Source organism: Manis pentadactyla, chromosome 7, assembly GCF_030020395.1.
Source record: "Manis pentadactyla isolate mManPen7 chromosome 7, mManPen7.hap1, whole genome shotgun sequence".
Taxonomy (NCBI): domain Eukaryota; kingdom Metazoa; phylum Chordata; class Mammalia; order Pholidota; family Manidae; genus Manis; species Manis pentadactyla.
Genome location: NC_080025.1, coordinates 110018126 through 110029809, shown reverse-complemented (window position 1 = coordinate 110029809; position 11684 = coordinate 110018126). Strand labels below are relative to the sequence as shown.

The 11684-nt window shown below is 34.4% G+C and overlaps 1 long non-coding RNA gene across 1 annotated transcript in view; it reads right to left on the bottom strand.

Moving 5' to 3' along the window:
• Positions 1-5884: 5884 nt before the first annotated feature.
• The window catches only part of LOC118918513 (uncharacterized), a 59583-nt gene continuing 53783 nt past the window's right edge, over positions 5885-11684 (bottom strand). Inside the window, exon 4 of the long non-coding RNA XR_005027168.2 lies at positions 5885-6322. This is a non-coding gene — a long non-coding RNA (uncharacterized LOC118918513). The remainder of the gene's footprint in view (positions 6323-11684) is intronic.

Sequence of the window (11684 nt, the reverse complement as noted above, 5' to 3'; positions counted from 1 at the left end):
TATCAGACATACAGGGAAGACATAATACCCATTCTCCTTAAAGTTTTCCAAGAAATAGAAGAGGAGGGGATACTCCCAAACTCATTCTATGAAGCTAACATCACCCTAATACCAAAACCAGGCAAAGACACCACCAAAAAAGAAAACTATAGACCGATATCCCTGATGAACGTAGACGCAAAAATACTCAACAAAATTTTAGCAAACCAAATTCAAAAATACATCAAAACCATCGTACACCATGACCAAGTGGGATTCATCCCAGGGATGCAAGGATGGCACAACATTCGAAAGTCCATCAATATCATCCACCACATCAACAAAAAGAAAGACAAAAACCACATGATCATCTCCATAGATGCTGAAAAAGCATTTGACAAAGTTCAACATCCATTCATGATAAAAACTCTCAGCAAAATGGGAATAGAGGGCAAGTACCTCAACATAATAAAGGCCATCTATGAAAAACCCACAGCCAACATTATATTGAATAGCGAGAAGCTGAAAGCATTTCCGCTGAGATCGGGAACTAGACAGGGATGCCCACTCTCCCCACTGTTATTTAACATTGTACTAGAGGTCCTAGCCACGGCAATCAGACAAAACAAAAAAATACAAGGAATCCAGATTGGCAAAGAAGAAGTCAAACTGTCACTATTTGCAGATGACATGATACTGTACATAAAAAACCCTAAAGACTCCACCCCAGAACTACTAGAACTGATATCGGAATACAGCAAAGTTGCAGGATACAAAATCAACACACAGAAATCTGTGGCTTTCCTATATACCAACAATGAACCAACAGAAAGAGAAATCAGGAAAACAACTCCATTCACAATTGCATCAAAAAAAATAAAATACCTAGGAATAAACCTAACCAAAGAAGTGAAAGACTTATATTCTGAAAACTACAAGTCACTCTTAAAAGAAATTAAAGGGGACACTAACAGATGGAAACGCATCCCATGCTCATGGCTAGGAAGAATTAATATCGTCAAAATGGCCATCCTGCCCAAAGCAATATACAGATTTGATGCGATCCCTATGAAACTACCAGCAACATTCTTCAATGAACTGGATCAAATAATTCAAAAATTCATATGGAACCACCAAAGACCCCGAATAGCCAAAGCAATCCTGAGAAAGAAGAATAAAGTAGGGGGGATCTCACTCCCCAACTTCAAGCTCTATTATAAAGCCATAGTAATCAAGACAATTTGGTACTGGCACAAGAACAGAGCCACAGACCAATGGAACAGACTAGAGAATCCAGACATTAACTCAGACATATATGGTCAATTAATATTTGATAAAGGAGCCATGGACATACAATGGCGAAATGACAGTCTCTTCAACAGATGGTGCTGGCAAAACTGGACAGCTACATGTAGGAGAATGAAACTGGACCATCGTCTAACCCCATATACAAAAGTAAACTCAAAATGGATCAAAGACCTGAATGTAAGTCATGAAACCATTAAACTCTTGGAAGAAAACATAGGCGAAAACCTCTTAGACATAAACATGAGTGACCTCTTCTTGAACATATCTCCCCGGGCAAGGAAAACAACAGCAAAAATGAACAAGTGGGACTATATTAAGCTGAAAAGCTTCTGTACAGCAAAAGACACCATCAATAGAACAAAAAGAAACCCTACAGTATGGGAGAATATCTTTGAAAATGACACATCCGATAAAGGCTTGACGTCCAGAATATATAAAGAGCTCACACGCCTCAACAAACAAAAAACAAATAACCCAATTAAAAAATGGGCAAAGGAACTGAACAGACGGTTCTCCAAAAAAGAAATACAGATGGCCAACAGACACATGAAAAGATGCTCCACATCGCTAATTATCAGAGAAATGCAAATTAAAACTACAATGAGGTATCACCTCACACCAGTAAGGATGGCTGCCATCCAAAAGACAAACAACAACAAATGTTGGCGAGGCTGTGGAGAAAGGGGAACCCTCCTACACTGCTGGTGGCAATGTAAGTTAGTTCAACCATTGTGGAAAGCAGTATGGAGGTACATCAAAATGCTCAAAACAGACTTACCATTTGACCCAGGAATTGCACTCCTAGGAATTTACCCTAAGAATGCAGCAATCAAGTATGAGAAAGATCAGTGCACCCCTATGTTTATCGCAGCACTATTTACAATAGCCAAGAATTGGAAGCAACCTAAATGTCCATCGATAGATGAATGGATAAAGAAGATGTGGTACATATACACAATGGAATACTACTCAGCCATAAGAAAAGGGCAAATCCAACCATTTGCAGCAACATGGATGGAGCTGGAGGGTATTTTGCTCAGTGAAACAAGCCAAGCAGAGAAAGAGAAATACCAAATGATTTCACTTATCTGTGGAATATAAGAAGAAAGGAAAAACTGAAGGAACAAAACAGCAGCAGAATCACAGAACTCAAGAATGGACTAACAGGTACCAAAGGGAAAGGGACTGGGGAGGATGGGTGGGTAGGGAGGGATAAGGGGGGGAGAAGTAGGGGGGTATTAAGATTAGCATCCATAGCGGGGTGGGAGAAAGGGGAGGGCTGTACAACACAGAGAAGACAAGTAGTGATTCTACAACAGGTTGCTACGCTGATGGACAGTGACTGTAAAGGAGTATATAGGGGGGACCTGGTATAGGGGAGAGCCTAGTAAACAAAGTATTCGTAAGTATTCGTCATGTAAGTGTAGATTAATGATTAAAAAAAAAAAATGCAGTTCCTATGTGGTGACCTCTAATGAGTTCTACACAATAATATAAAGGACATATAAAAGTGTAGGCAAAGGGTCTGTTTGTGTTTATACAGAGGATCAAAGCCTAATTTGGCTACCCCGAAAATGAACTAAGAAACGATATGAAAGAGAACTTCCAACATCAGCACTCTCGGGAAGACTCATGCCAGAAGATGATCATCAAAAAACCCCAACAAAGATCCACGCACTGCTACAGCTGTAGATGCACTCATCCCACCAGCTCCTGGACTTGCCATGGGAATGAAGGAGATATCTAAGCTGGCCTGTGCATACAGTAAAACAACAAATTTGACTGGATCTATACTGTTGGAACTCAACCAAGAATTAGGAGAAGTGCAAATTGTAGCGCTCCAAAATCTTACAACTACAGACTATTTACTGTTAAAAGAACATATGGGATGTGAACAGTGCCCAGGAATGGGTTGTTTTAATTTGTCTGATTTTTCTCAAACTATTCAAATTCAGTTAGATAATAACCATCATATCATTGATAAGTTTTCACAAATGCCTAGGGTGCCTAACTGGTTTTCTTGGTTTCACTGGAGATGGCTGGTAATTACAGGTATGCTTTGGTTATGTAACTATACTCCTATTATGTTAATGTGTGTGCGCAATTTAAGTAGTAGCTTAAAATATATACATGCTGAAGTTACTCTACAAGAAGATATGTCAAAGAAATAATCAATCTTCCCATGTTTTCTCCCGCCTGCTACTTCTATAGCTTTTCTTCTTCCTTCCTAATTACAACGAATTCTTAAATAGAATTCGTGCCTCATATCAAATTTACCGAGTATCATAACTCCTCCAAGTGGTAAAGATACCTCAAGACAAATGCTGGGCATAGAAGCCACAGGGCATAAATATGCAAAGAAATAAAAAGCTAACCATTTCAAACAATAAGGCTTCTCTCTCACTTACCAACTTAACATTTCCCTGTATGGCCCCGGAAGATGACTGGTTAGCCAGAGACGGGTAAGATTCCTCAAGGGAGGAACAACCTAAGACAGGCACAGTCGCAGGGGGGTCATCAGGTGAGAAATTGGGGATCAACAGAGGTGAGGCTTAGAACCTCACCCCCCCTGTTCTGAGAGAAATCTTCTGCATATGTGGATGTTTTATTGCCCTTGTCTAGCTTGGATTAACACATAGTCTACAGGCACACACCTGATCATCTACATTTGCTCTCTTACAACACTAAACTATGTTTTCTACCTTTATGTTGTATCTACCTACCACTTCAGCATCTTATTAAAAATAATAAAGAGAGAAATGTGGTATCCACATATAAATCAAGTATAAAAATCAAATGTGTATTCATATTTGAACTGACTGTTTATAGTTCATAATGCATGAGCAAAACCAAAAGTTTCTGTGATGACTGCCCTTGTACTGTTCACCATGTAACTTATTCACTATGTAAGAATTTGTTCTCCATGTAAGAACTTGTTCGTTATGCTTCAGAAGATTGGAGACTGACGAAAATTAGGCTTGGGGTGGATTAATGATTGTGCATTGAGCATTGACTCCCCTATACAGAATTTTATTGTTTTTAACAACCATTTGATCAATAAAAATGAGAGATGCCCTAACAACAACAACCAAGAAAAAGTACACACTTCCAATTGTAAAATAAATAAGCAACCGGGATGTAATGTATAGCATAAGGAATATAGTCAAAATATTGTAACAACTTGGTATGGTGATAGCTGGTACTTAGAATTATCATGTATATAAATGTTGAATCACTGTGTTGTACACCTGAAACTAATGTAATGTAATACTGTGTGTCAACTACCCTTCAATAAAAAATAATTATCTAAAAAAAAAAAAAAAAAATTCTGTATAGGGGACTCAATGCACAATCATCAATCAACCCCAAGCCTAATTCTCAACAGTCTCCAATCTTCTGTGCTTTAAAAAATTTTATGAACTAAATTATATCCTCTGAAAATTATGACTTTTTATTTCTTGCATGAACATCCTTATAAAATATATTTCTGTATTTTGTATACTTCAATGACAGGAAATAAAATATAAATAATTGGTAATAGCATCCAATGTGTCTCATGCCAGAAATAAATGCAAAGTTTAATTTTTTTCCCTCAGAATGGATCACAAAATTCATGTACTGGTTTTTATTCTATTGATATGATCTGATTGTTTCTCTTCTTCATTTTGCTAAAATGTGAATTACTTTGTTTTTTTTCAAAAATATTAAGACAGTCCTGTATTGTTATAATCAATCCAACTTTTCCCTGATGTTTTATCCTATTCATATACTGGTAAATATGATTTCCTAATATCTTCTTTAGGGTTTTTTCATCTAATTATTTAATGAGTTTGGCTTGTAATTTCACTTTCTTATATAATCTTTTCAATATCCAGCATATAGGTAAGGCTGGCATAAAAAAACAGTTTAAGATAAATTGTGGAACATGACATACATAAAATAAATATCCCTATGGCAGTTTTAAAGGAATAAACTAAGATGTAAACAAGCCTCCAAAATATAATGAAGAGGGGAAAAAAAAACTAAGTTGTAGCAAGGTCAGTATAATATGATACAATTTTATAGTCTTTAAAAATACAAATAATTCAATTATGGAATTATTATTAGATATAAATATGTGATTAAAGTATAAAATCGCACATGGAAAGGATAAACACTGATGGAGATGATTACCTCTGGTTAGAGATGAAGTGAGATTGGAGAAAGAGCTCTCCATTTTACCTGTGACATTTATGTTTTAATTTATAAATATTTGAAGTAAATATGACATAAGAATGGATTTCCAGTATATATATACCTACATCTGAAATATTTTTAAATAAAATAAGCTAAATAATGAAAAAATTTTTTTTAAATAAAATTGAGAATTGTAAGAGATTAAATGAAATAATATATTTATTAATATATTAATATCAGAGCCACTGCATATTGCCAAGGACAGAATGGTAATTGGAACCAAATGACAGTTCCCAATAATAGTATTATTATCCTCATAATGAATAGCAAGTAAGTTAATATAAAAATGTCTTTGCTTTTCATTCTAAACTCTTAATGATATATAACCAACTTTATATGAATGATTTGTTCAATAGGCTTGAATACTTTGTTCCTAAACTAATGAGTCTTATTTAAGACAGGATTAATAAGGACTCATTCAGTTGCAAGCTAATGGACTAAAATAAAACCTGCATAGTCAATATAATTACATAATTACATAATTGACAAATTCAGGTGAAATTTGGTTCTCATCACTGAGTGGCCCAAGATTTCAAACAACATCAGGAATCTGTACTCTCTATGTCTGGGTTTGTTTTCCTCATGGAGCCTTAAGGTAGCTCTAGAATGTCCCAAATTCACATGCTCAGTGTCTTAGTTTTGGCTGCTATATAATAAAGTACCATAAACTGTGTAGTTTATAAACAATAGAAATTTATTCTCACATTTCTGGAGCCTGGATGCCGAGATCAGGACGACAGCATGGTCAGGTTCTGGTGAGCTCTCTCCTGGACTGTAAATTGCTGACATATCCTTGTATCTTAATATGGTAAAAAACAGAAAGATAAAACAACCTCTTTTTGGACTCTTATAAGGGCACTTATTCCATGTAAGAGAGCTCCATCCTCATGACATAACCTAATCATAATTACCTCCCAAATGCCCCACCTCTAATGTAAATTGATTGATTCTTCTTGAAATATAATAGTTTGTAAATTTACTGATATAATTTCTTAGGTAACCTGGATTAAAAAATTTTAAATGCTATTTTAAAACACCTACTAATTACATAGGTTCTCATTATTCAATTATTAAGCTAATGGTTAATAACACCATTTTTAGGTCCATATAGTGTCTCTTTGGAAACTGCATATTTGTTTGCTATATACCTATTTGAGTATTTTTATTATGATCTATGTCAAAATACTAAAAAATGTATAACAGAAGCATCACTGAAATTTCTTTAAATAAAAAGCAAACAAATGCATTCAAATCACATCTAACATTTTTATGATGCAATTGCCAATTAGGTCCTTCTTTTATTGGTAATTAGAGTGTGGAACAGATTGTGTAGACTTTGACAAAAAGTGATAATCTGTCCAAACTAACATGCTGTCAACTGATTATTCACAAAATAAGTATCTATTCCCTTGTCAAGAGTCTATTTTAAAGGTTAGCAAATAAGAAATGTACTTCAATTGTGAGACACGGTGTTTCACAAGCAGAGAACAGCTTCCTGATGCTATGAGTCTTCAGCACTTTTTGTTAGTCGCCATTCATTTGAGAACAGCTTCATTAAATCAGTGACATGATCATTTGGAGAAATTTCTCAATTATTGTCAGAAAGCTGCTGAAGCCATCTAGTCAATCATTCTAACCAACTATTAGTAAGCACAGGAAGAAACTCCCATGTTCTTATCATGCATTTTCCTAAACTGCTCTGTTTGAATCTCCACAGGGATCTCTGTAAGTTCTCCAGAGGGACTCCAGACACGACAAAGAGTTTATGAAGAGCCAGAACATTCATTTTACCTGTGGACTTGACTGTTACATATGCAAAAGTAGCAGATAATATAGGTGATCAGGAGGTCTAGGGCCAGATCCCAGGGCAAAAATCCAGGCTATGGATGCCTAAGGTGATGCCCAGAACCCATTTCTCCTGATGGGTCAGAGAAATAAATAATAAGGTGAAAGATTAAAGAGGACAACTTGACTTGGTTATCAGGTCTGCTGATTCTTAGAATTGACTCCACAGATCTAATATTCTAGGGCTTCCCTTTCCCTGACCTTTATCTGACCAATTCCATGGCCATGTCATGTTTTCTCACTTATGGCCTTTATGTCCCTGGCTATTAGAAGACTAAATCATTGCAATTTCAAAGATATCTTGGTCTCTCTAGCTTATCTAGATTTCTTCACTGTAGAGAAAGAGAGAGAGAGAGAGAGAGAGTAACAGTGATGAGAAAAATATGAAAAAGTGTATGGCAAGTGCATATATGTGAAGGCTGACAGACAAGTGTAAGTATCAAATGGAGGGACTAAATGTGTGTTAGTTGGCACATTTATGGCTGGTAATTTCTGTGAAGCAAAAAATCAGTATGGGTCACCTTCATATTCAAAGCAGCTAAAATCTTTGTGTCTAGAGAACTACAAGAAAAATGGAAAGTTCTAGTCTTTAAGAGATGCACATATTAAGTGAAGATCATCAAAGGTACTTTCAAGAAAATAAATCCATCCTTTCTTGGATAACATTGCTTTGTTGTAATAATTCATCTAAAGTCTGACAAGAGAGTTATAACTCTTTTGTGTATACAAATTACATTGTAAATTTCAAACTGCTACAACAATGTACTATTATCTTAGAAGTTTTGTTCAAATTTCAGTTAGGTGATAGCTAGCTAGTGTTGTCCAATTTGACATCCTCTAACTTTGCATCAAATTACCTATAGAAAAACAGGACAAAAATGTAAAATTGTACCAGAGAAAGTGAAATATCAATCATCAACCTGCTAGATATCAAGCAGAATTCCCACTAATAAAAGGGCAAATTATATTCTACAGCATACACCAAGTCCAGTTAGAAAACTAATGGGATTTTCACTGATACTTAGCATTTGTACTTTAGAGACCTAGAATATTCACCATTGAGGGGAGAGAAGCCATGTCCCTAATGCATGGAGAAGTGATCAGGCCAATTTCTGTTTATCTCAACTCTATTTCTCTTTGCTCTACAGTTATTTGTGACATTATAATTCTCAATAACATAATGTGATTTTGTTTGGAATTGGATAGCTATTGGCACATTGAATCACTGAAAATTAAATAGATAGTCAGAGAACCAGTCTTAGAAGCAGTGAATTTTAGGTATTCTGTACTTATGTACTCTTTCTGCCATGATAAAACTATAGAATTTCGAAGTGCCTGTAAACAAGTTAAGCTTCAAAAATCTTTTCATAAATAACCTTACTGACAATTATTGATAATTATAAAGTCCCAAAGTATTTTATAAGTATAGTTATTAAAATTCTAAAATACAATAATTGCTAATGCCATTTGTTGATAATAAGAAGAGTTGACAACTTTTCTTCTTGCCCTAGCTTTTTACAGGCTTTTGGAGGTTGATGGAAAAAACGATCTTCAAGTGAACCTGAAATAAATTATCAGGCAGAAAGCAGTCAATCTAGGGAAAAAATGGTAACTATGTGAGATGATGATGAATGCAACTAAATTTACTGTGGTAATCATTTACAATGTATACATATATCAAATCATTATGTTGTATACCTTAAACTTATACAGTGTTACATGTCAATTATATCTCAATAAAACTGGAAAAAGAAAACACATTAAATAGATGGCTACTTGACTTGTATTTTTTTTTCAAAGAGGTTTTTATGTTATTAAAGTCTGAAGGGAGGATATGAATAGCAACTTGACAATTAGTAAGAGACAAGGGAAAGAATAACTTTGACTATATAAGACTGCTACTCATGCAATAAGGAACTCACGAAAAACAACATATATAGGCCCATTAAAAACACTACAATATAATAGAATACAACAGTTCTTTCAAGTTGCATAGGCAAAACCTATTTTTGATGAAGATTGACTATTGGAAAGACAAATTTTAAAAATCTACTTTGTGTCTCAGGAAATTTAAAAAAATGGATGACATAGGACAAAGAATAAAAGTGTGATGGAATGATCAGAGATTAAAGTAAGAAAGATTTAAAGTAAATGATTTCAGCAGTTGACTATGTTGGGATAGACTGACATAAAATTATGAAGAGATATTCAGATATCATAACTTTTCTAAATAAATGTAAAGAAGCATATCATAAGCTTATCCTTCCTAAATATACAAGTAACTAAGGAAAACTTGATAAAGGCATATATCAAACTGATTAACTCAATAAATGTAATATCCATCCATTTCACTGCATTTCTGATAATTCGATTAAAGTGCTAAGGACAGAATATATTATTTTTACCAGCATCCTGAATCTAGGTAGAGAGTAAAAGTTAATCATTTGTTTTGCTTGGTGCTCTTATAAACTTTAAATAATTGAATAAAATGAGCAGATTTTTTAAAAAGGAAAGTGTTGATTGTGTGGTGTTTACTATAGATCATGTTGGTGTTTTCAAATAATAAGGATAAATGAACTCATTAAATCAAGATCAATTATTTTTAAAAGAGTATATAAATTATTAGATTTATATAAGCATTTTCCTATTAGAGTTAATTAGGATCATTATATTGTATAAAGAATGTCAAGAATTAAAACAATATCATATAAAAATTCATATTGATTGCCAAACTAAAATTAAAATATCTTACTGCTATTTTAATGCGCTTTAGAAAGATTTGAGCCATTTAAGAAACTGCTTTCTTTGTAAATAATTTTCTCAGTAACCTACTCTTGAATGGTGCTGCTTGTCCATCCATATTTGAAGCAAACTTTCTTTTAAATTGGAGTATAGTTGATATACAATGTTATATTGGTTTCAAGTACACAACACATGGTTCAATAGTTATTAAACCCTCACCCCAATTAGTGCAGTTACTATCTGTCAAGATAGAAAGACTGAAGCAAACTTTCTTTATTAATAAGCAGAACACCCTCATCTTCCTCCCCATTTTATAAAATAACTCCTTTTTTTTCCCTCTGTAACAGCTGTGTTTTCTCCTCAAAATACCCCATGGGAAAGATTTTAGCATGATAACAACAGACATCCTCCTGTGTTGTATTACTTTCATAAACTAATCACCACACAAACTGGAAGATCTTTGTCTCAAACTTTACACAGGAAAAATTAAATCGGTTCAGAATAAACATTTTACCTTTCACCCTAAGGAAGAAATGGTGGGGGCTGAATTAGTGGAGCTAAAATAAAGTATTGAGAGAAGACTTTTTGAAGCTGTCATATATATCTACACACTGTACTTCACAGGAATTCAGGAGGAAAGTTTTGTGATAGGCATACGGAAACTTGGTTTTAGTTCTTAAAAGAGATTTAAATAAAGAATAGAGATGATCATAATAATAAACAGTTTCTATATCCATAAAGCTCAGGGGTGGAGACTTTCAAAGTAGTTGCTTATTCATCTGATAATGTTTTCAGAATATTCATATTTCATGCAACTGTGATAAAGGAAATTTTGCTTTCATTATAAAATACTGTACCTTTATCTCCTTCAAGTTACTACCATTATTTCATTTAAAACTACTTTTGAAAGTTCTCCCACATTATGATGTACAATAAACTCTATGATACTCATTGTACTAACCACCATTCCTTGAGGTGTGACTAGGAAATCTGATTCATTATCTTCACTAAGTTTATTGGAATTATTTTATATCTCTACCTCTGTTTTTTAAAATTATTATTCTTTTTCCTGAGAGGAAATTTTGCCTGGGGGAACATATAAAATAAAATATTTTTTATTTTTACTATTAGGACCCTTTTCTCAGATATTTATTAAATGACAACAGACTAGTTGTGTTTCCATTATTTATGGAAATTGTCTGGTGAAAGAGGATGTATTGTTATGTTAGGTAGAAACATAGACATGAGCAGCCAGGGAAGGGGAAACTAAGGTTCTAGAAAAAACTGCCGAAACTCTGCCCAGGTAGGGGGTCCCACATTAAAACAACAAAGGATTGGCAGGGAGATAACTTCTTGCCTATGGGGACAAGGACAAACGGGTCCCAACCAAGTCCCATCGCCGGCACAATTTGAACAAAACTAAGAACTGCCCAAGCCCCACCTCATCATAATCTCATTAAAATAAAACTGCAGTTTTGCTCCCTGCCCCTTGGGCTTTTCTGTTGCATTTTGAGAAAAGACATGTGCACCAAGTGCAATGGGCGTATAACTAGAACTGTCGATCAAATGACCTC